Below are 26,008 nucleotides of genomic sequence, written 5' to 3'. Positions count from 1 at the left end.
AATTACGCGAGTCAACATCAGAAAACATTGAGGAGGTCCAGGGATGGGCAATGAAATTATTAGAGGCAAGGAAGAAGGCTTGAAAGGCCAGGAATATTGAGTTTCCATAGGGGATGAACATACAAGGCCTGGTATACTAAAGCTATGGACTAAGAATCTGATAACTAAATAAATAAATAGGCAGCATTGTCTGTTTAGCTGAACATCAGAAATTCACAGTTGTTATATAAATACCTAAACTTCAGATATATAAATACCTAAGCTTCAGGAAAGGATAAGGAATAAATTTTGTTCTATTTTAGATTAGCCCTTCATTACGAGATATTGCAAATATTTAGACAAACACTTCCGTTTGCCATTAGATTTAATGTGAAAATTCCTATCTTTCCTTCTTCACCCTTATGACTGTCACAGTACTGCTGGCTGCTTTGCTTTTATTTTTTAACACATTTATTAGATGCTGCAGGACTAGAGCACAAAAGCAGGAAAAGAAATGACTGTGGCTTCACAGAATCACATGCAACTTGTAAGAGACACTATCAAGCCAGTTCGACAAGGGGATCCCCTTCCACAGCTTCCTTTGAGGCCACAAAATACAGAGATAAGAGAAAAATAACATTTTCAGCATTAAAATCCCAAACGTCAGAAAAAACCCCACTATATAAAGTAAACCAAAGGCTTTTTCTGTATTTCATATTCATATGAAAATAGCCAATTAAAAGAAATATTTTAAATAGCTCCAGGAAACAGATCATACCCCACAATAAAGACAACAAGAATAATTTCCAGTGGCCCTAACAGAAAAGGCCCTGCTCAAGTCCATACCTGGCCTGACATTACCTGACAAGGAAACAAAATGAATACATTCTTTCCTGCTTCTTAATTGTGCCATCTCTTAACAAAACATTATCTGTCCATGTTGATTTTGCAGTCATGGCTTCCAGCCTATGAAATGCTCTACGTCACTGTTCTCCAGCTGATCACCACACAGAGAGCAACCAAAACATGGTGGGATGTGGATAAATTTGTTTTCCTTCTCAAAGCAAAATCAAATTAAAAACAATTTCTGCACAGAAACAGTCATAACTAATGGTTACAATGGTTTTCCCCATCTGTCCACATTCCAGGGCAAGATTAGCTTTTATCCAGGGAAGATGAAAAACAGTGAAACTGTGTAGATTTCCTTTAAGACAAAGTATAATTATAAAGTCATTAAAGTCAAGGGAAAGGAGAAATTCACTAATATTTCTTTAGAGGTAACATTCTGTACGCCCTGAAAAAATAAGCTTTCTCACTAAAAATTTTAATAAGCCTTTGGGTTTTCTCTGAAACATTTAAGAATAGCTGGTAAGAAAACAATTAGAAATGAACAGATGTTAAAACCTATGAATATATACACTTCCATATTTTAAAATAAAAACATCTTGTACTAACTGTGGTTGTACAAAAAAAAAACCAAAACCCCAATAAACAAGTCTGCTCCTTTTTTTGTTTGCTCCTCCTGCACTGTGCAATAATGCACTGTTAGGTAGATGTTCTGTACTGGAAAGTGTCAAGCGCTATTAAAAAGAAGAAAATGACTTGCACTGCATTATGGTTTTCACCACTCAAGCTGTTTTTAAAGCACAAATTATTTCTGGCTTTGCTTTGAATAAATTATGGATAGCACATACTGGAGAAGTTACTTGGACCACTGAGTGCAGTTGTGTGTGTGCTTTGCAGCTTTGATAGCTCTGGTAGTTGGCACCATGGCACACTGGTCTGGACATGAACGAAGCAAAAACTCACATGGAAACAGAATGCAGCAGCAGGGAGGCCAAACTTCAGTCAAAATCCCCTATAAACTGCAGAGCAACTCCTTGAGGATTTCATTTATTTATTTAAATTTCCATTTCGTAGCAGCAATGCGATGCCCTCAGAAATGAATTCATGAAAGATTATTGCACCACTGAGGCAGTAACACTACCACACTCCTCAGCACATTCCCAGGGACACCTCTGACATCATGACAGGAGTATATTTAAAAGGGATTAATGCCTGTTGCGCCTTATTGTTTAACTACACATTGACTACAGAGACATTAACACACAATATAATGCCAAAACATTGCCTTTTGATCACAGAGCTTGATGGGTAACTACTGCTTCCAGAATATGCCATTTAGAACTTTCTGAATTTATTTAACTATCTGCATTACCCAGCTACCAAACCCCTCAAAATAAGAGATGCTGCACAAACTTCTGAACTAACAGCACACCCAGGGCATGGGCTGTGAGGTGAGGGTTCCTCAGAGCACCTCTGCTGCAGAGAGAATTTCAGTCTGAGCTGTCCCTGTCCCTGTCCCTGCCTGTGACAAGGGGAGGGCACAGCAGGGCAGGTACAGCCCGGGTGTGTGAGGGCACTGCACAAAGGGCACTGCTGCGGCACAGCTTCACCTCAGCACAGCCTGGTCAAAGGCTCTGCCTGCTCACAGCCCTGCACAATCCACAGCCTCACCTCCGCAATGGCCCCAGCTGGACGGGAACAGTCATTGTCTGTTCAAACTGCTGGAAACCTGCCTGATCCAGTGATGGGAGTTTGACACTCGTTAGCTTACAAGCGGCAACCTCTGTAGTTCAAAACACAACAAGCTTAATAGGAGGGATTATCTAGAGCTTTGTAACTGATCATTTAAAAAACAAAGCCCCTGCCTCACTTGTTGTACAACTGCAAATTTGCATAGAGGTTGTACTACAAGCAAGTTTTAAAGGAATTTAAATTGATACAAAAGAAAATGTAGAGAAATCTCACTTTTATCACTAACTTTCACTTACCAATTACCCCTGGTTAACCACACACAAATATGCCTACACAATTGTTTAAAGCATTTTTACCCTGATCTACTTCGTTTTACAGCAGAGCATTCAGGAGCCAGGCAGGTACCTAAAGAAAGGCATTTGGTGCTATTTCAGATGCCTGAGGGCTTCCCACCCTGGCTCTCAACCGCTGCTAAAAAAGGCATTAAGTCATCTGTCACACCTGCTAGCCCTGACAGATGTCTCAGGTACCCAAAGCATTTAAAATGGCATTAGATATCTATGTTTAGGCTTCTGAATCTTTTCCTTGGTGTCTAGAGAAAGTGCAAACGAGGGGGAGAATTGGAGTCCTGGAGTCTGTCATTTATCTCAAACACAAGCAGTACGGAAGCAGCAGGAGTGTGAAATCTTTACATTGTCTCACTAATGTATGTTTCCACTCTGCTCCCCCAGATCAATCTGTGCCAAAAGGATACAGTATGTCGTGCATTATTATAAGCAAAAGCTACTGCAATGAGGGAAGCTAGAACAGGTTTTGGAGGGTAATAGCATTTCCAAAAAAAAAAATCAAACTGGATTTGCATGACAGAGAAGGATGAAATGCCCTTCTTCAACCACAATTCAAGTGGAATCAGTTTCTTGCTCATTTCTCTCACAATTTATTTGTGGCACAGCACAGGGAAAAATAAAGATTTTTTTTTTTCTCTCTGCATTTTTTACATATTGATGCTCTCTGCAATAAAGCACTATGTTGACACCTCTATCTGGACAATCCATAAAGAATCAAAATCAAGATAATGACAAAGAGTCTGAAAATCTACCATCCCAAATGTACTTTCATCTCATCCAGGTGAAATGAAAAAATGAGCTCAGAATACTATAGCAAATAATCTTTTTTCCATATCTAGAGTCTTCAGGCATACAAAAGGGTTCCTTATAACATAATACAAATTCTTCCTGGGCTTCTACTTTGAAATTTACTTATGTGGAGTTTAATATTCAGACTTGAATGGTCTTCTAAAGATTGTCCCAAAAGAAGCCACAAAATGTGCCTATTTTACAGCACCTCTTGCCTCCAATTTCTTTTCAGCTGTAGCTCAAGGGATTTCCATGTTAATTTTTAAGCTAATTTTAAATCACTATTAAAAAACAAACCAAAACAAAAATGCCAAACAACAACAAAAAACCCCCAAACAAACACAAAAAAACCCCAACCCCCCCCAAAATAAACACCCCTCCCCAAAAAATAAACTCCAAATAAAAGCAAAAAAAGGCATTCTGAATTCCTCCAATTAACCAAAATTTCTATGGCTTTATTTCAGAGTCTTAAAACTGTGCCTCTTTTGTGTGTTTATTTTACTATATTTTGACATAAATGTTCTTAATAGAAATGCTTTTCGCCAAAATTAAAGCTATCATGGTTTCATACTAATCACAGAAAACACCCAAAGGAATGCTGTAGGAAAGAAAATATTTCTAAATCACAACAGAAACAATTACCTCAGACACTTTCTTGGTCACATGAATTTTCTCCAAGACAGTACAATAAATTGTACTCCAAACTGGTTGTGAACAATTGACATTAACCTACCAAGTTTGGCAAGCACTTAATTAAGTCCTGTAATGAAATGCTTAAAAATAACTCATTCAGTCTCAGAATCCTCGCAAGTAATTGCACAGCTCCATATCCTTTTCCTGGTTTTACAGTTATTTCTAGGTATAAACATATTTGGTATATCCCTTTAACTTGGCACTTACATTTACACATACAAAGCAAGGAGTTTATTTCTAAGATAAGCTAATTTAGACATAGGAACTTGAGGAGAACAGAATGGGTCTGCTGTGGAAGCAGAAATCCCAAGCTGCTGGGAAAGGTGCAGTGGTTAGGAGTTGTTCTGGAGCTACCCCTCAGCCTCACCTCCAAAGATGTTGCACATGAGATAACCCTGAGCACGCCCGGGCTGTGGGGCAGGCAGCTGGCCCAAGGGGGAAGCCAAGGAGCTGCCCAGAATCACAGCTCAGCGCTCCTGGAAGCTGCTCCCATGGCTCTCCTCACCACACACAGAAAGAGCCTCTTCACTTGCAAAGGTACCACACTTGCAAAGCAGGAAGAGAAAAATCAATATGGTGTACAGCAAAGGGGAAAGTCCCACAAAACAAAACTAGGAATTTGTTTTCATTACCAAACGTTGAATGAGTACAAGGTCATCAGCTGGCTAGGAAGGGAAACCCACTCACCATCTTGTCATGATGGTGAGTGGATTTTTACCACTTTAAAAAGCAGATAAGGAAATTGAAGTTCTTCATGTCCATGCCATGTTATGATGTCACAAAATCAGTGTTAAAACAATTCCCAGAAAACCAAAGCAACCCTGGCTTCCTAGAACATAAGACTTGAAGATGGCCCAAAGCAATTTCTCTAGTTTTTTACGTAATCACATGTTCCACTGTTGAGGATGGAGGGAAAATGAACTTTTCCCTTTAGACCACCTGTCTGAACTTAACTAAGCTGATTATTGTTACTGTGCTTATATTGCAGCAGCACCTAGCTGAAGGATGTATATAATCCTTTAAGGCTCCTAATCTAGCAGTCATTTCACGGCTTGTTTAAAACAAGCTGACATTAGCACAACAAATGAAATCCCCCGAACACCCCATACAAACAACAGCAAAGACTGAAAAACCTGCAGGCTAATTTAGGATGTTTTTCCTTGCACCTGTTCCTCTCCCCAAGAGCACACGTCCGAGATGGACATACCCAGAATGCAGCCTGTGAATCTCAAAAATAACCCCATAACTGGAGGAAAATGTAGAAGATGCTCAGTCTGAAGGGCATTAATGCTGTTCTCACAAACAACTTCTTCAGGTGAAAGTTTTACAAATATTTTGTTTGTTGAAGGCAGTACTGATTTTCGTGTAGTCTGGGCCTGTGATCAAGACAGAACACTAACCTTCTTCAGCTTATTTTAGCCATATATAACTCCCTCATCTAAAAACTCTAAAATTTAGGACAATAAATTAAGCTGTATTTCCTTTCATTAAACACATAATATTACTATTATAGCTTTGCTTTCTTCCCTTCTCTATTACCAACAAAGTTTTAAGAATCTTCAGCAAAATTACTTTTTCCTACCCACTTGCACAAATTTAGGGTTTACAACACAATTATCATCATAAAGAAAAAAAAAAAAAGAAGGACCCCAAACTCTTCTAAACTGAAAACTGAGAGGTTTTTGTTGGGGTGTTTTTAGTCTGGGTTGTTTTTGGAGGGTTTTTTTGTTTGTTTTGTTGGGTGTTTCTTTCAAAAATAAACACAAAAATGCCAATCAGTGTTTGCTACTGAAAAGCAATTCAAACTTTCAGCCCACCAGCCCTGCTGCCATTGTGGCACTGTTAAAGTTCAGGATTTTCAACATGACAGAAATGCCAATTCAGACTCCCCCTGCTTCCCAACATTCCCTGCACAAACACAGGAGTGTTTCCCCAGCAGCCCACAGAGCCCATCCCCAGGAGGGGGACACAGCCCAGTAATTTGGGTAGTCCAACACTGACTTGAGAAAGCTGCCAACACATCCTGATCTCCATCAAATCAAGGCTGCAAAATCCAGACCACCACACAGAGTGCCAGAATGAAACCTGGAAGCACCACGAGAAGATGGAGAAGTGAGAGAGGTGCCTAACATCCAGCTAACAATATTTTCCAAGTTTTCCATCCAGGGTTTCACTTTCTTTGCCCATTTCTCACGGGTGGAGGCTTCCAGGACAAGCCCACTGAAGAGCACTCCATGGCCAGACTTTAGCAGCAGCCCCACAGTAAATATGAGTGAGGTTAAAGCTCTTGGCAAAAGCAAAGGTTCCATGTTTCCCCAAGATCTACCAGCATGACCTCCAACACATGTAAATGAAACATCATTCTCATTCAACAGACTGAGCTGGATCTGAGTATTCATTAATATGAATAATTCATCGTAAAAGACACAGGGATTTTGAAACTCTTATTTCCATGTAATGATTTAAATTCTATACTAGACATCAAGTTTTCATAAAAATGTGTTGTTTAGTAAGTTACTGGTATCACCAGCATTGCCTATTTTTGTGGCTTTCTGGATTTTACCAAAGTAGGAAACAGCTGATCAGCTTTGCCACTACATTTTATAAATTTTGTAAACATAAATTCAGGAAACAGGGCACCTATCTCTATGTTTATTACAATTTTGACAATAATAATCTGGTCTTTTAAAATATTTTGCTATAAAAATACCTATAACTTTAGTTTTTTGTTGTTGAGTTTTTCCTGGAGTTTTTTTTGTTTTCTACATCAAGAGGACAATATTAAATAAGAAAACAGTAATGAATTACAGACCAGACAGATGAAGAAAGTTAAGTGAACCATTACAGATTTTATGCTCCTTTATCAAACTTTTTTCTTTTATTTCAGGGGATATAAAATACCCAAAAGCTGTTTTATGCAGCACAGGAAGCTATTTTCAAACAGTATATTATGTTGCCTAACCAACTCTTCCACCTTTCAGACTAATCCTTCACATCACCAAAACCAGAAGATTTACAATAACGAAGTGACAGTAGAGGAGTTTGTATCAGCAGCCAGAGGTGCACATTTCAAGCGGTGCAGATACAGTTAAGAGGAAGGCTTCGTTGTAAAGAAAAATAATGTGCATAATTCAGCAGCTATGGCATTCCACACACATATAATTAACAAGTCTTCAGCTCATTAGCAGACTGTATAAAATACATATAATATGCTGTGCAAAACTGATTGTGAATAAAAAGCTCCTCATGCATTAAAATAAATTATTTAAATTGTTTTGAAAGATTGCTATCAGTAGCATTCAAGGATATGATTCCCAAAACTACTCATGGCTCCAGCTTCTTGAGCCTGGCATTTTCACCAGATATCTTGCCATGCTCATTCCAGCATGACACATTTGATCAGAGACTGCTGAGGTTCTGCTCCAGCCCTGAGAGGTGAACGGGACCAGGGCAGCACAAACAGCTGCCCCAGGCAGCCCCATGCACACACAAATTCCCAAAGGTAGGAGGCCCCCACTAGCACCACACTGCATATTCACCAGGGATGCAGAAAGGGCCTTTTTGGGGAGCAACACACTTAGTACACATTGATATCTTCTCTTTGCTTGTGTATATATCAATTAATAATCTGCACAGTTTCAGCACTGCTCCTCCAGCCTTGCAATTAAAGGGCCAGGCCTTGCTGTACCCCTCGACACCAGCACTCAGAGGAGACCCCAACACCACAAAAACGGGCCTCAAGGGATGAAATAGTTACTCCTGAGCTGCAGTGACACCTCCTGGCAACAAATCGAGAAGACCTTTTCCCACGCAGTGTGCTTTCTCCAGAAAACTCTCGAGTTTCAGCCAAAATGCAACAATCTTGGTGCTCCCTCCAGCCTGGCTCCTAAGGCACACTGCCCAGAATACCAAGCAGAACCTCCTGATTTACAAGGACTGCTGACATTTTAGAAAGAGACAGGCTAAAATACAGGAATATCAGCTCTAAGATCTCTGGATTTATTGTACCACACATTGGCCTTTCTTGAGTGGCTGGAAAAATTGCTGCAAAAGCTAATCAACTAGCAGCTTAATTCATACCATGAATCTTGCAGAGTGTTTTCTCACTTCACTATGAAGCCCTGTCTGTTTGCTAAGAGTTTATACCTCTGCCCTCCACGGATTCCTGACAAATATTGTAAGCATGATTTTGGTAAGAAAAATGTAAGTTAACAAAGAATAAAAAAAAATAGCTTAAGACTATCTATAGCCTATCATAATATGCAGAAAAAAACATTTCTTCATTCTTCACTGGAGGCAACAAACTCAGTGTAAGTTATAAATTCTGCAGAAAAACAGAGATGATAATTCCATACAAGCCTTCTAAAATACATTAAATATCACAGTAGTGGAAGTGAAATTGATTATAGCAGTTTTGAACAGTGGACTTAGAGGCAGAGGGATACCCCTGAACCGTAGCAAGATCCCCCACATGGAAGAGTCCTGCAGAACTGACAACTCAAATATTTATATTCAAGTGAGTCAGACAGTAAATGGGTTTGAGTGTCTGAGTTTAGTTTGTTCAATGTTTTACACAGCAATGTGTGTTCCCCTCAGCCCTGACCAATCACTGAATTCTGAAGGATTTGATTGCTGTCATTATATTATCCCTGTTATATTTTTTGTGCTGGTTTTATTCAGCACAATTTTCTTTATACTTACATAATAATAGAAAGCTGGATTTTTGCTTGTTTTCTTTTGTGTTGTTCTCTTCCCCCACCCCAGCTCTTCAGAGGCAATTACAACAATTTTAAGTACTTTGCATATGCTGCAAGGCAATCAAGAAAACTCATTTGACAAACTGGATTACAACTGTCTGCCAGAAAACAAAGTGGTGAAAACATTTCCAACAATTTCTCAATGACTGTCTGGTAGATGCTCAGAGCACACTGAAATAATGCACAAGGAAGAAGAGTTCAACATTTACAGTTTCAATAAAGCAAAAAGCCCCATGAAAATTATGTATTTCCTCTCATCACGTCCAAAGTTAAACTACAAAACTTTTAAACAACTGAACGCCTAACAAGGTAAATCCCCTTTTGCAAATAATTTCAATCTTCAGAAATTCCGTACTCACAGATAATGAGCTGAACCACATTTCTACAAGGTGGTGTGGTTGCAGAGCAGCGTTACTTCTCAGACTGCAGTGCTCTCAGGTTTAACTGCATTTGCTCTTCACTCCAGCTTATTTTCAAGCCAGTAAATACCTACGCACGTACCAATCCCTTCCACTCTGCACCCATCCACCACCACCGTGAGTAATGCAGTGGTCCTCGGCTGGATTGCTATGGGAATCTCTGCTGCCGTCACCATCAGGTAATTTCTCCCCCTCACCCACGCACGTGCAGCCCTGCCAGCTCTATGCCCACAGTGAAATGGCTTCTCGGTGCACAGCTCCATCCCCCAGACACAGTCGCTCACAGGGACACTGTGCACAGAAGTACAAGGTGGGGAATCTCAAACTATGCAGGAGTCCTCGCAGCAGTGGAGGGCTCCAGTTGTGTTAATTCACACTGCTTTTCCTACTGAACTGGCTTTCAAGCACAGACACATCCCTGCAGGCCTGGGGATCTGCACACAGAATATTCCAGACTACCCATGGTGTGCCCAAGGCAGGACAGGAGCTGTGTGCCTGCCCAAAGTTGCCCAACATTTCCTGTTACAAATGTCATCGCATGGACATTTTACATAAAGGCTTTTTCCTTCCCTTTTTTTTCCTTTTTAAATAAATTATTCATCAGTGATGTATGATAAAGCAAGGACATTACTATGCTGTATGTGATTTGTTAAGACAAAATGGGAATGCTTTAGCAGGGACATGTTTTCCTGGGAAAATCTGAAGGTTTTCCTGTATTGGTGAAAACACTTGATATTTCATCAAAACAAAACAATTTTTAATGTGTCCTCGTGGCAGAGGCTAATGATTCATGTGGAAGAAGAAAAACTTGCTACTTTATAAGTGTGGGAAATTCTCCATTGAGTTTAGAGTTAAACAGCTGTTTTCTCTGGAAATTCAGCATGTGTTCAACACATTTTATCTTACATTTTCAGGGACATGGGAAAACCCTCCCCAGATTTATTTAGTTGTTTGGTTTTTTTAAAATTTGGTGGAGCTATCCAGGCAATGAGCAGGAAAATCTTCTCTCCTCAAGCAATTTGGAGAAAGAGTGGAGTTTTGTCCCTTTTCAAGTAGGAAAAAGATTTGACTCACTGCCAGAACAGGGGTGAGAAATCTAAGGAGACTGTCTAGAAAACATTAAGCTTTAGTTTAGAAAAAATTTGGATTTGGATATTTGACTTTTTGACTACCATTTATATGCTGTGATTTTTCACTTTTATTGTTATTTTATGAAACAAAAAGACACATTACTGCATTAGAATTTGCACTATAAACACACATTTTCATGCTAATAATGTTTATGTAATTTCTCATTTATAGCTGAAAAGTCTCATCTTGATCTTTTGCTTTATGAAGTAAATGGTTGATTTCTAATCCTTCTGAAGGCAATTTTTCTTTTTAATTTTACAGCCTTAGACAGGTTCATTCACCTGCTCTTTGATTATGGGAAAGTGAAAACAGTAATACTTACTTGAAATGACAAAGTGGGCCTCCCTCACCTCAAACCTAATCCAAAGATGCTGAACATTTGATTTGCTGAACATTGATCTGACATTTTCCGGTTGGCTATGTCTGATTCTCTACTGTGCATTTTCATTATATGTGAAGAACTCACTCTTTTCCTTAGCACACACCAACAAACAAATGAGGTTAAAGCATTTTAAAGCAGATTTTAAAACTTTGGTCAGTATTGGAATTGCAATAGTATTTCCCATTATGAACAAGCAAGACATTAATAGTCAGGAAGAAATGCAGGACTACTCCTTTTTAGAGCAACTACCAAAAAAAAGCCAAAATCTTGGCTTTGGGGAGGCTTTGATCTCTCCCAGAGAGACTTGTAACACATTGTAGACCAAAACTAAGCTCTGTAGAAGGAAATATATCTCAAAGTTTTGAGCCTTGGAAGAGCAGCAAGGAAAAGGAGCAATGCTGTTGACTCAAGAAGATGGCTCTTTTTGGTTTAGGAGCAAACAGAATTCATCAGCAGTTTGTCAGTTACCTTTTAACAAAGAAAATTAGGATCACATGTTAGCCATTCTGTGCAATGGTTCTGCTCTCACCCTCGGGATGCAATTCTGCTGATTTCAACAACATGGATGTTTCATCTGCTTTCACAGTAACACTATTGGCAGGGCAAACCCTCTTCACAGAGAAAACTTCATGTGTGGTGTTAGTGGCATGAAAACTCAAGTTCAGAAACATAATACCAGTCACAGATACATGCTACAGCTGGATACAGAAAATATGTCACATTGTCATGACTAGCTTTGAAGTGGGAGAAAAAGTTGTAGGTGTAAAGAGATCTTAGAGCTAGTGAGCAAACCAAACAGTTGGAGAAAAGGAATTGGGTTCTTTGGATAGACTAAAAGAGATAGAAGTGGTGTATCAGCAGGAAACATAAGGATTAAGGAATACTAAATATTTCTGAGAACTGAAGGAATATGATCAAAACCAGAAGTCACAAAATAAAGGTAAAAGTGGACTTTGTAAAGGGAATTACAACCTAGCAGAACAGGCAGGGTGGATTCAGCAGAAGCTAAGCTAACCTCACTGAAAAAGGTCAGAGATACTGAAAGGGGAGCTCCTGCTAGTGAAACAAAGTTAAGAATATGTAATTGAAGCTGCTTAAAAGTACTACTGCAAATCTGATAGGAACTCCTCCTGCTCTGGAAGAAAGGACTCAAAGGCTTCTTTCCAAGTGGAGATCTTCCCTACTTAAGCTAAAGAAGCAGACCCTTGGCTAACAGCAGCGTAAGCACTTACTGCGTTTGCAGGCCTGCCACAGGAGCAGAGCACTGAAACACAATGACTCTGGCTTGCCAAAGGAGGCTGGTCTCAAACATCTGAATGTATGAAAAGTCAAGTGATCTTCAGCTTACAAGGGAAGAAATAGTTGTTTCAAACCATCAAAAAAAAACCTTCCCCAAAACCCCTCCCTCATTCTCTCACTGAATAACATTCATTTCTAGCTGTGAGACACTGCCCAGTATCAGCCTTCAAAAATACTTCATCTTTCTTTTTCTTTCTCTTACTTTAATAATTATGTTGAAGATTTGTCTGATTTTCTGGACACCATTTACATTAATTCACAATTAACGTATCCACAATATCACCATCATTTGAGACACAGACTTTTCTCCCTTAAAACTTCCTGTACCTGCCATGCTTACTGACTGATTCCTTGTCTGGAAAAGAGATGAGCATTAAGCACCTCCTTGAGGGACCAACAATACTTCAGATCAAACCCAGGACTGGCTTTATGACCTAGAGTTCCTGCAGATGTGCACTTTTGCAATTTTCTGTTTCACCACAACGCATTCAAGGAGAATCACCTGGAGTATCAGGAATACTCAATGTAGCTGTAGTATGGCACAGAAAACCAAGAGATAAATTGGTATGTATTCTCCAGCCTGTGTTTCATCATCTGTCATTAACACTGTCGTTTATAAAAGGGTCTCCTGCATTTTGAATCCACCTGGGTTTGGGTTAATTTAAAAATACAGTGCCAAGGCAGGAATTGATTCCCAAGATAAAGGTTTAAGAGAGAGTATTTAAAAATAAATTAAAACCAGCTCTAAAGACCAGGAGAATTCAATAATAAATTTTCAGTACCTCTCCTTGTGAACAGCAGAGGATGTGATCCTCCCACTCCATTCACATCCCCAGAGAAACCACCCAGTGTTGTCTCAACCCTCAGCACGTCAGCCCCAGTGCTGGAGCACAAGGGGACACGAGGGGGGCTCCACTCCCTCTGTCCCTGGCTGTGACCACCACCTCTGCTGGGCTCCCATGGCACCCAGGAGCATGTGGGATGAAACTCAACTCCAAAGACCCACATGTTTTAAGGAAATGCATTTTTGCAAAGTGACAGTTCACATGTACAGTGCCAAGTATAGCCATGAACTGAGGCATTCAAAGGCTGTAAATTGCTTTGGGCCTATAAATACAGACCCTTTCCAGTGGCTCATTCTTGAGTCCACACAGAAGGAAGCAGCATTAGAAAAATGATAACTGTGTTACAAATATCATGCTTAAGAAAGACTAAGTTGTTAAACATTTACATAAAAACACAGACCAAGAATTTTTTTTCACATTTTAGCACATTAAGAAAAGTAATATTTATGCAAGATGTCCTTTAAAATTAGCACATTGCTCTTTTTGACCTTTGAAATTTCAGCTATCTTCTTTCTCAGACATTTGGCAAACCTGACCTTCTGCTGCAGATCATATGCCCTTAACTCTCCCAGGATCCAACAAACAATGTTCTCAGACTCCTCCTGTAGCTTTCCCACACTTCCCAACAGAAAGTTCCATAACCTGAACACAGTGACGTATTTAAACATCAATTTCCAAGACAGAGGAAGACCAATTAAAGATCTGCAGCTAGGAGAGAACTCATTTCAGAACAACAGTTGGGATTTTTTTTAATTTATTTCTATTTTTACAATGACACCATAATCAGAAAACATGCAGATATGAGCATATAAATAAATCTCTATTTTGGGGTGCTGAGAAGTTTCAGCAATTGCTTGTAGCATAATGAATGTTTGTAATTAATTAGATTCTATTTAGAAATGCAAAGCACACCACACAGCAGTGATGCTCTCTTTATCTTAACAAAAAGACTACTACACTTAATGTTCTTCTGACAGAGCTAGCATGTTTTAAAATATGTAATTCTTTTCTACAATAGAATGTTTTCAATGGCGTGTTCCTATTTGAATTAAATTTACTGTAGTAATGTCATATTTCAGGCAAGCTTCTGCTAATTATCCCAAAGAGCTTCAAAATCTTTACAGTATATTCACTGCATTTACATCTTCTTCACAAACTTACTGGTCTTGTTTATATAATTTTGCAAATGACAAGATGTGTAGGATAACGCTCTAAATGAACTAAAAATTGTGTCATGGGCAGATCCTTCATAGATTTGCAATTTGTAGCTGTCAATCTTCCTACAGCTGCTAGATAACAAAACAACAGTTCTTTTCTTCATGCAGACAAGCAAACTCAATAAAGATTGGTAAAGGCTCTTTTCCATAAGAAATCTCTGATTCTCCACTGCCTATTAAACCTTTCCTTATACACATCCTAATTTCATTCTTGTTTTTCTTGAGGAAAGAAAAACACCATAGCAATTCTGTGTATTTAAGCATCATATTAACCAAATTTGACTTATGTAAAAAATGGGCTTGCTGTGGCTAAATATTTTGGTGAAAAGGAATAATACAAGGGGAGAAGAGATCTAGAGACTTACAAGTCACATCACACTGTAACTGGAGAACACGCAATGGCAGTAATCAAAATGATCATTAAAGGGAGCCAGTGTGTTTTTATATCACCTTCTCAATCAAGACCTGCCTGAAACGGCCCAAGTTATACTAACATTTGAAAGAGAACACAAACAAACAATAAAGGGAAAAAAAATCTTACAGATTCAAAGTTGTGAAATTAATAGGGGTTCTGCCTATAAGATTGGGCTTTTTCTTTTCCTTGAGATGAGGGCATAAACTGAACTGTAGTTACAAATGCTGTTAAGAATTGGATCAGAGACCAACATCCACAGTGCCAGGAAAGAAAAGGAATTGAATCAAGAGAAAATCATTACAGAAAGAGAAATAAAAAAAGAAAATTAAAACAAATTGCTACTGTTGTAGAGAGGGACTAAATGGCTGCATTGAAGGATAATGCAAGCATTTTATTCCTGTAAAAACCTTGTATTTCATTTTTAAAACCACTATAAGGTCTCCTGTTTCTTTAAGGAAAATCTGTTGTAAGTTTCCATAATCACAATGCCGGTTCCACATCATGGGCTTCCCTTTGAAATCAAACTCTACATTAGACAGAGGTGTTCACAAGATGTGTTGTTCCCCAGGGCAAGAAAACTCTAAGCCTCAGCAAACTAATGCACTTAGCAAGTCCAGCAAGGATCATCAAACAAAAAGCGTTCAAGGCAGGCACGTACATTTGGTCGGTCCACTGAGATTAGCACCCAGCACCACCTGATGCACACAAGCAGTTGGGTGTCACGAGTTGTACCGCTTCTTACATGAGATATTTTGGATTATTGCTGCCTTGCACAGCTAAAGAAATACATCTTTGTGGGTGAGCAAACAAAGTGATCAGGACACAGACTTGTAAGAGGAGAGGATGCTCGCAGGTGCCGGTGCTCAGCGTCCCTGTCACAGAATATTCATGCTTCTCATACATCTCACTGATTACTCGAGATGCACATGTCTTATGATGGCAAAGGGGATTCATGAATGCTGCGGAGAGAGACCTGCTCCAGCACGGCCGCTTCTGCTCCGAGACCACCGAGAAGGGGTAACATCATTTAAAACAAATAAACCTTTCCTCACTCAACGAGTAAAAACGTCTGAGGCTCCAGCTGGGAGCAAAACTGGAAAGAAGAAACACCTGACAAGAATTAACGGGAACGGCAGCCCCGGCAGCGCCGAGCTCGCAATCGCCCCAAGTGCCGGGCGGACAGACACACGTACCCCGCGGCAGTCCCTGGGCTCGGGGTTCGCGAAAGCTCCCGGGAATCACCCTTGCAGAGGCTCCGAGCCGCCCCCCCTCAGGCCCGGCCCAGCTCGGCCCCACCTCGCCCCCGGGCTCGGGGCGCCGCAGACAATGGGCGGGCGGCGAGACCCGCCCGGCGCAGCCCCGCGCAGCGCCCGCATCCCCGGCACCGCCGCTCCGCGCCGGGCAGCGGCACCGCGGGCGGGCACGGCCGGAGCCGCGGCCGCGGCGCTGGGGCGCGGAGGGAGGGAGAGAGGGACGGACTTACGCGGGTGCGGCGGCGGCCGGCGGGCGCTGCGCGGCTCCGGGCGCGGCTGGCGGCGCGGCGGGCGCGGCGGACTCGGCGGCGCGGCTGGAGCCCGGCCCGCCCCGCCCCGCGCCCCGGCCCGCCCCGCCGCCCCGCCCCGCACCTGCGCCCGCCCCCGCCCATTGTCCGCGGCCCCGCCCGCCCCGCGCACCTGCCCGCGGCCCTGCCGCGCCTCTCCGCGCTGTCCCCGCAGCCGTGAGGCGGCCCCGCTGCCCCGGGCCGCTCTGCCGTATCCCTGCAGGGAGCGCGGCCGCGTCTGAGCAACCCCGCGGCTGCCCCAGGCGCCTCCCGGCCGGCCCCAGCCGCGCTGCGAGCGCTCCTCAGCGATCAAGGCAGAAGGCACTTGACTCAGCCGCGGGGAAAGGTGGCAGGCAGAGACCGTCTTCTGCACAGTAACTCTTCCACTTTTCCTGCTCTACCCCGGAGAACTTTCCCGTGGCACACGGGCCGACTCCCTGGGCTCACCTGGCTCCCGGGGACTGCCGGGTCCCGTCCGGCCGAGGCAGCGCCGCTCGGAGAGCGCCTCCGCTCCTCGTTAGCACCTGCAGCACAGTTAGAGCAGATAGCTCAGGGGCTCCAACTTCTCCAGCAAAAGCCCCAGTTTTTGACTTTAGTATGAACCGGAAATCTTTCTTTTCGGTTTGGGTTTGTGTCGTTACAGATTTTGCATCACTAACTTCTCAGAACACCCTCAGCCAACACTAGAGAGAGCTGGCTTTGAATTTAAAAAATAAAAAATAAGTTCATTTTTTTGCAGCCTCTGAGTTTTAGTTTTTGGTTTGGTTTGGGTTTTTTGCCATTGTTTGTTAAACACCAACATTCGTGGAGTTGCAACCTAATGTCTAATCTGAATGCTTCACTCTCACTTTTACTGAAAAATAAAAATCATTTGGTTAGTCCTGAGTTCAGAAAACAGCTATTCTCTTTGGAAATAGTGGAAACTAAAGCATATAGATGAAATATTTTAAAGTTTATCTTCATGCATAATCTATTGAGGAAAACATCACACCCTTCTCCAGATACAGGTTCCTCTACAAATAAGTAGTAGGTTTGCTACAGGGGAAAGTGACACTTGTGTGGGGATGAGGACACTATTATATAGTGGTGTTTTTTTGGTTTTGGGCGTTTTTTTGGTTACAGTCCTGTAGTGCAAATTTTATTTTTCAGATTCTGCAACAGCAGCTTGGCTTACAGCCATAAGCAAGGGAGCTGACTTTGGTATCTTCTCTGAAACCCTCTCTCCTTCCTTTTCTATCAGTGGCAGGTCCAGTGCCACAGCCTTTGTCACTTGTTCTTCTGCTGAGCCCTGCCCGCCCAGAGCCCCCCTGAGGGACAGCCCGTCCCGCTGCCCTTCTCAGCCTGAAAACCCGTGTGCTGGGTCGGTCTGACACTGGGGGATTACTGTGCGGGGAATTTGCCCTCAGTATTTTTGCTGCTGTAAGTCTTGGTGGCGTTTTTGAGGTTTCCAAACCCCATTTCTTCCTACTTTTCCGAGGGAGCTGAAGCACTTAGGTCCCTGTTCTCTCTTTGGTTTTGGGAGTGGACTCAGTGTCGGCCATTATTTTGCAACTGCACCTAATTTCACTGTCACTGTGACCATGAACCAGACCCAGCCAGGAGGACTGACCTGGTGGCAGTGCTCGGGTGGCAGCCGAGCGGGAAAGAGCCCGGCTCCCCTCCGCACCCTGGCACCTCTCGGCCCTGTCCCGGCTGTGCTCACCTTGTCCGGCTGCCCTGCGCTCCCTGCTCGGTGCCGGGTGTCGCTCTCCCGGTGCGGGGCGGCCGTGAGGCGAGCGGGGCTGTCCCGGCTGCACTCGGCCAGCCCCGGCTGCAGCCCAGCGGCCCCAGGGCAGGGCTGAGCCCCTCACGGGAGCCCCTCAGGGCACAGGAGGTGGAAGGATCAGGGCGAGGCAGTGAAGGCCCCGCCGAGGGGAAAGGTGGTGGTGGCGGGGAACGGAGTGTTTTTAACTTTGTTCCGGTCTATTTTAAATTGGAAATAAATTAAATAAATTTATCCCAAATCAAGCTTTGCCTGTGGCAGTCACTGGTCAGTGTTCATCTTGGTTTTATCTCGATCCATGACGTTTTCCCCTCACTGTGTTCCCTGCCCTGTGGAGGAGGACAGTGCCGGAATGGCCGGGTGGGCTCGGGGCCGTCAGGCACTGGAGAACAGACAGACAGACAGACAGACAGATAATCCTGTTCGGAGCACAGCAGGGCCGGATCAGGCTCTTACAGACCTCTGTGTGCTGTGACGGTCCAGCACTGCCACAGGGATCCTTTTCTCTCCATCCTGCCATCACCACCCAGCTCTTGGCTGCCTTTCCCACTGACTCTGCAGAAGGCATTGAGGGTACCGCGGTCAGATTTCTTACACTGAAATGCCCGCTTGGCAGGGAATCATCCCATTTCACTGCAGTGCAACACTGTCTGAACGGGGCACTTTGGCAGACAGTAGCACCTTTCAGTTTTCTGACCACAATGCTTGTGTGAATGTCCTGGAGCCAGGTCAGCCTGTGTATTTGTATCGTGCAGTCTCCTTTGTACAATTACACCGTGACCACATGGGGCAGAAATCTCTATTCACTGTCAATCACTGTACTCTTTGCACTTCCCTTTCTGCCCCACACATGATCTCAGTTGAACATTCGTTACTGGAAAAGAGAATGTTCCCCCTCTCTTGCTTCTTATTGACAATGTCTGGTTCAAGTTGTGAGCATTTGTCTGTCTTATAAAATCAGATATTAAATTGCCTGGAATTTATGCTTAGTTCCCTTTAAACAAAATTGTAGATAAATGGTGGGTGGTTTTTTTTCCTATGCACTAAATTCAACAAAGATGCAGCTTCACTTAGTCCCCTCAAATACTTAACAGATTTGGATTATCTTTGTTGAATAGTTTTTTGGCATCTTTTCAGGAAAAGATTCACAAATGGGTAATTTTCATCAATCTTGCCTTTTCTAGTATCTTAAAGGCTAGGTAAATTTTGAAGCATGGAGATTCAGATCTCATTCTGTTCTCTGAGTGAATTTCAACTCTCATTGTCATCTCCTAAGTTGTTAAGTTATTTGGGGGTGCAAGGAAAGAGAAAAGAAGATTATTTTTCTGCCAATAATTTTTCAATATGTACAAATAACATTAACTAAAGGAGGAATTAGATCAGATCTCAGGTAAGAGCCAGGAGAATAAAGTCCTGCTCATACTTCTCAGCCAATATTTATTTCCACATGGAGCTCTACAGTGCTCCAGCCAGCGAGGCAGGAGGAACCCTGCTTTGCAGCCTGGTGAGAACACTGTTCCCAGATTTGGGAATGTGGGTGTGAATCACTAACAAGAAAGGGAACTAAGTCCAGAGGGTTAAGGTGGTTTTGATTCGTGTGGTGATAACTTCTCCTGGTAGCTTTCTAAAGCTTTGGATGCACAAAGAAATTGTCCAAAGTAGGGAAACTTATTACCAGCTTTTCTCCACTCAGCCTTGTGCTCTCTCTTTTCTTAGTCAGCAGTCACTGTAATTTGATGCCATAGCACTGCATTACTTTATCCTTGCCCTTTCAATTTCCTAAAATAAAAGCTGTTATCTGCTCTGATCTTAATGCCTCATTCAGTTTGGTGTAAACTAGAATGCTTCCTGGAAGCATCCATAGCTACTTGGCTTTGGAGGAACTTACCATAAGATGAAGAAGACTTTGTCAGATGACAGGAGAGCCAGTAAAATTTACCACAATATAGTCACTCCTGAATTGTTGGCAAAGCTGGTAAGAACCCTCAGAGGTTGTTTGTGAGAAATGTTGTTCTTCACCATTAAGAGTTTCTGAGCCAATGCCCATGTCTGGTTTACCAAAAGACTTTGTCAGTGCTGTTTGGAGGCAGATCCATGCCGTGCTGCTCTGACATGTACCAACCCCTTTGGAGATATGCCTGCTTCTTTTTCAATAGTTTTCCTAGGGCTGCTGGAAGAGGAGGATCTCTATCAATGCTGCTGTCCTCGATATTTCAGTTTGAAGTACTTTTGATGGCCCTTGTTGGGCAAATTGCTCTTTATGCTACACTGTTGCTCAGTAAGGTATTTCTGCCTGTCAGCTGTTACAGATGCTGAGAGATAATGTTGCTTGTTTCACAGGTTTCTTATTAACAGCTTATTTTTCTTACAGGACTCACAGTACATATACTGTGTATCACCAGCTCTCAGCTACATTTCTCTAGTGTAATATTTGTAATATTATCAATATTTCTGAGGCTCATATTGCATCTGGTCCCATGATTCAGCTGAAATTGAATTGGTTTGTGATCTAATAACTCAATTGCAAATATAGCAGCCTTTTTTTCCTGCAGAGCATTTAAATCAAGAGCTTGTGAAGCAATTCAAGTCATATGGCAGATATCCTCTTATTCCTTGGAATTCTCACTTTTTTTTTTTTTTGGATGGTTATTACAGTGGTATATGAAGTCCTTAGTTTTGCCTCATGACTCATCACCGACATACATTTCTATTTTATTTCTCTTGAGTGGAGATGCACTGAATTAGTCTTTGTGTCTCTCTCCCAGTCCTCCTACCTGGACTTCTTTTGGTGGTACTGTATCTATTTAACATTGCGTGGGTTTTTTGACATGATCTTTTCCCTGCAAAATTTAGCTGACCTTGTTTTTGCACTGCCTATATTTTTGTCTTTGTAGTAGTACAAACCAAACAAAACCTCGTCTGCTTTAACCAGGAAACAGATTGTCCCACAGACAATCTAATCTCTAAGCAGAAACTCTTAGGATCTCCATACTTTTAAGTGGGAAAGGCAGATTTCTTAGGCCTGTAATTTAAATATGCCTTCCCTCATTACTTCTTCTTATTGGCTTCAGGAATTAGACACATCACTTGAACTTTCTATCTACACTTGCCATTTCAGTGTCTCAAATATCATTCTTCATAATTCCATGTCCTAACTAACGTATTCATCTATTATATCCCCAGCTTCTTCTCTTCTAAGTTGTCTCTACATTTAAATATCCTATTACATGTCATCCTCTCTGATAGTTTCCTACCAATATTATATCTCTTTGATTTCAATCAGATTTTAATAATACAAATTATTTGATGTTTCAGTTGTCCCTCCTTTACTGCCTCCTTTGTTTCAGGATCTACACAAACAGAACATTCTGTTACACTCACCTGACATTTTAAAACAATCATAGTCAAAATAACAACCACTATTTCACAGTTAATTATTATTATTATGAATGGTTCAAGAAAGTGTATATCCTGTAGAGTAAGACGGAAATTAGGGAGAGGTTATATTATATAGTGTTTAATATACAAAGAGGTAAAAATACCCTGTATAGTAAGAATTTGAGCTCAATTTTCAGTACATCTCTTGCACCCATGAAACACTTCCCACTGGTAGAAATAGTGATATTTTTTCAGAATCTTTCAAAATATGTCACAGTTTAACTATGGTAAAGGCAACAGATACTTTCAAAAAGTGCATCACAAGGTTGTTCACTTTCAGAAAGGGGTTGATTCAATTGCTGGATGCATTTTTTCCTAGAGCAAAGACTACTATTCAGTAAAAAAGAGTAAATGGAGGAAACGAAGCCTGTAGAAGAAAAAAGTCAGACAGAGTAAAGATGATCCAAAAGGAATGAAATTCTTCACGCAAAGAATGCCATGTGCATCCAGTTACATGTGCATCTATTCTGTCAGAGAAATGCATGTGTACCATAGCAACAAGCACATTTCATAAAGCTTATATGTCTTAAATCATTAAACTAAAGATCACTTACTTTCTCTGAATTGGCAAGCAGCACTTTTGTTGTTCTTTCAAGTAACAGTTAATAAAATATTCATAAACTACTCATAAATGGTTAAACATGCTGAAGGCTTGAACTTTTACATAGTTTCTTTCATGTTTCCTAATGCACGTGCAGAAAGATTTCTTTAAAGTAAATACTACTCTTAAAACATGTTTTAATGTGCTTTTGCACATAAAACACAAAGACAAATGCAATTATGTCAAGAATTTGATTGCATAGCATAACTTGTATTCCCACTTCCTCACCTTTAACCCTTCTGAGTGTACAATGGGGTTTTCTTTCTTGTTAGATAAATTATTGTCTGTGAAAACACTTCCTTAAATCTCTGGGCAATTATATTTGATTACCTGTAATGTTATATTTTCAAATTATGAAAGAATACAGTGATTTACTATTTTTTCATGCCATCATTTTTTAATGAAATCCAGTGACCAGTAAGAGAGATCAAATAAATTGCAGATTTTCAAAAGATGGGATTAAGTTCCATTTAAACATTTATTTTCCTGCCCTGTAAATGGAAATGCATCGTGGTTCTTGAAGTAATGAGCATTAAATTAAAATCTCAGCACACCCTCTAGGGAATTCAACTCTTCACAAACCTCAACTCAAGTAAAAGCTTGAGTGAATATACAGGTATTCAGTATGACAGGAGGGACAAGCATCCATGATTTGCTGCAATTTCAAACTTCCTTTCTTACCATCTATCTTCAACCAAAGATGCACTCCTACAGTGACCATCTGCAGAAAGCCCCATTTAAAGTGATTTACCAGAGTGAATAAAAAGAGGGAAGCAATACATGATATTACAGACTGAAGCTGAACAATCAGGAGAAAACAAGAGTTAACAGAAGGTCCTAAATCAGCTTTAATGGTGAAGAGGTTGTTGAGGATAGTGTGTACCCAGCCATCCCTGTGAGTGCTATACTCACATGGATCCCATCAGCCCTGCTTGGACACTGTCCCACGGGAGAAACAGAGTCCTAGTGGTGAGATAGTGCAAATCCACAGGAGTTTTAACGGTTTCATGAAACTGTATGTCCTGCAGACTAAGACAGAAATTAGGGAGGTGTTACATTGTATAGTGTTTTATTGCTAGCAATGACTGCAGAAAACGATTTTGAAGGAGTGTTATATTTTTTGTCAAACAAAGGTTAAGGCACAGGGAATTTAATAATATTTTCTGAAGTGATAGATCACAGAGATGGAATAGAAAAGTATTATATGTACAGGAATAATTATATTTATATATATATATTTACGACATCAGCAAAGAATTTGTGACTAATGAGTAGGCTCAGTTTTTTCTCTCCACAATAATTGATAAAGAATGAGATGGCGAAGATGACCTCACAATTATTTCAAGCAATTACAAACTAAATTTCATAAATATAATTTATTGTGCAATTTTTTTCCCAAGCTACTCATAGGATTAATAGTAGCTTAGAAAGTGTTTAATACAGGTAAAAAGAAATACCATAGACTGAACTGCTCAGCTTCAGCTAAAATCTGCACTTTGGTAAGTGAATAACACTATAAACATATATGTTTCATTTTATTGTTGTTGTTGTTGTTGTTATTGTCTAAACAACTATAATTTATTGCTTTGGAATGTGTTGTACTAAGTAACCAACTTTTTCTGGGGATAATATCTATGTGTGCATAGGGTGGTATTTATTTCTGTGAAGAAAGTGATTTCACATAAAAATGCCATGTAAGATCAGCTGATATTCACCTGCTCTAGTGAGTTTCCATTGATAAAGGTAACAGCAGCAGTAACATGAGCTTGGACAACTAATTTGTGTGGCTATTCTAGCCTGCAAAAGGGCTGAGACCTGCAAATCAAGGATGGATATTTAAAGCCTTCTCTTTGTCCCCAGGAGAGCTGTAGCTGCACCTGAGATCTTGAGGTCTTGCCCTCAGTTAGCTTGCCTGAGAAATTATCCTTGGATTACCTTGGATCATTGATTCCACTAATGTATGGACAGTAGACATTATCTGCTGCCAGATTTAAGATTTAATTGAACAGTTACAAGCAAGTCTGAATCTTGCAAATGGCCATACCACATTCTTTAATGAGCAGCTAATATTTCTGTTGAGCAGAAAATGTAGATTACTCTTCTCAAACAGAAACTGTAACTTTACGTTTTCTGCTAAGTCTTTCTTCTAAAGAAGATGTTTTCAAGCTGAAGATTAGTAATAAAATGCTGGATAAAAAATAGTACCGTTAGAAGATCTGTTTCTCCTTAACAGCTTTTTTAAATCTAGTATTGGCTGTATTAATCTGCACAAAAGATTTAAAAACAGCCTACTGCAGACTCTGCTTTTGTGTGCTTGGCAGAATGAATTATGAATGATTGCATCATTTACATTCTAAGTTTAGTTTTCAAGTATGGTTGATTTTGCTTAAATGAGAATCCTGTAGCTATTTAGTAATTAGGACTGATAGTTCTATGAAGTTCTTAATTGGTCCCCAAACAGGTGTTTCCTTTCTTATCGAAAAAAAATTAGGTATATTTTTGCCCTGCTGCATGTAAGTTCATGGAAATTTCCTGAATATAAAAGCATACAATATTTCTAGCAACTTTTTATTATAAAATAAAAATTATCCTTTGGTTTATGCACCCACTCTGCTCATGCGCTGAATTTGAAGTTCAGTCAGACATTATTTTGTAACAGTGCTCTGCCCCCTTGACCATGAATACAGTCACCAACAACTGCAATTGCTCACTACAGATGGTCTGGTGATAATATTTTTTGGCAGTCTCAATAATTTGGCATTCTAAATAATAATTATGGACAAGTTAGATATATAATGCTGTTTTTTGATATAGATGGTGTCTACTAAATACAGAGAGATGGTTTTGGGTGTATTGAAAATAAGCCTGTTACTGCCTATAAAAATCAGGTATCATTTACATTGACTGAGTGTCAGGGATGACACAATACTTGAAGGGGTTGCTCCTTTGAAGTTCCTGTGAATTGTCTTAGTTGCATTATCTCAGCTCTTTGTCTCTACTTTGAAAATGGCAGCAGCTGGCAATCATTTATCATATTTGATTGTTCTCCAATGATTTGAGCTCAGACAAGTTACCTTATCATCAGTGCAGGTAATTTTTATGTAAAGTACCAGTATTGACTACAAGACATCTGATGGCAGTTTTAAAACATTTCTGCATTAACAGCCTTCTCACTGCATTTAAGCATCCTGTCTCTTAGATGCTGTGATGAATGTGACACTGCTACTATATGCTCTAAGTACCCACTTTTAATGGTGACAACATCTATTCTTCAAAATGATGATTGCCTAGTGCTAACTATCTTTGCAACTTATGACCACCTTGGAAAAATACTCCTCTAAAATTGCACAAGTGTTTGGTTAGAAATACATAATTGACCAGTTACCTTGTTGGAATTAATTTAGGGTGGAATCACAGAATCATAGAGTTGTTTATGTTGAAAAAGATCTCTGAGATCATTGAGTCCCTCCACTAACTCAGCGCTGCCAAGTCCACAACTGAACCACGTCCCTAAGTGCCACATGTACGTGACATTTTTATACCCTCAGGGATGGTGACTCCACCATTTCCCTGGACAGCCTGTTCAAATTCTTGACAATCCTTTCAGAGAAGAATCTTTTCCCTAATGTCCCATCTGAATGAACCTCTCCTGGTGCAACTTTAGGTCTTTTCCTCTCATCCTATCACTTGTTACTCTCGAAAAGAGACCGACCCCCATCTCTCAGGGGGTGTAGAGAGTGAAAAGGTCTCCCCTGAGCCCCCTCATCTCCCTCAGCCACTCCTCGTTCACTGCAGGGAATATTGAGACATAGGAACTCACAGAGTAGGCGTGAGTAGGGGGTGAACTCAGAATTAG

Source organism: Ammospiza caudacuta, chromosome 10 (genome assembly GCF_027887145.1).
Source record: "Ammospiza caudacuta isolate bAmmCau1 chromosome 10, bAmmCau1.pri, whole genome shotgun sequence".
In the NCBI taxonomy this organism is placed as follows: Eukaryota; Metazoa; Chordata; class Aves; order Passeriformes; family Passerellidae; genus Ammospiza; species Ammospiza caudacuta.
This window is presented reverse-complemented; position numbering follows the sequence as displayed.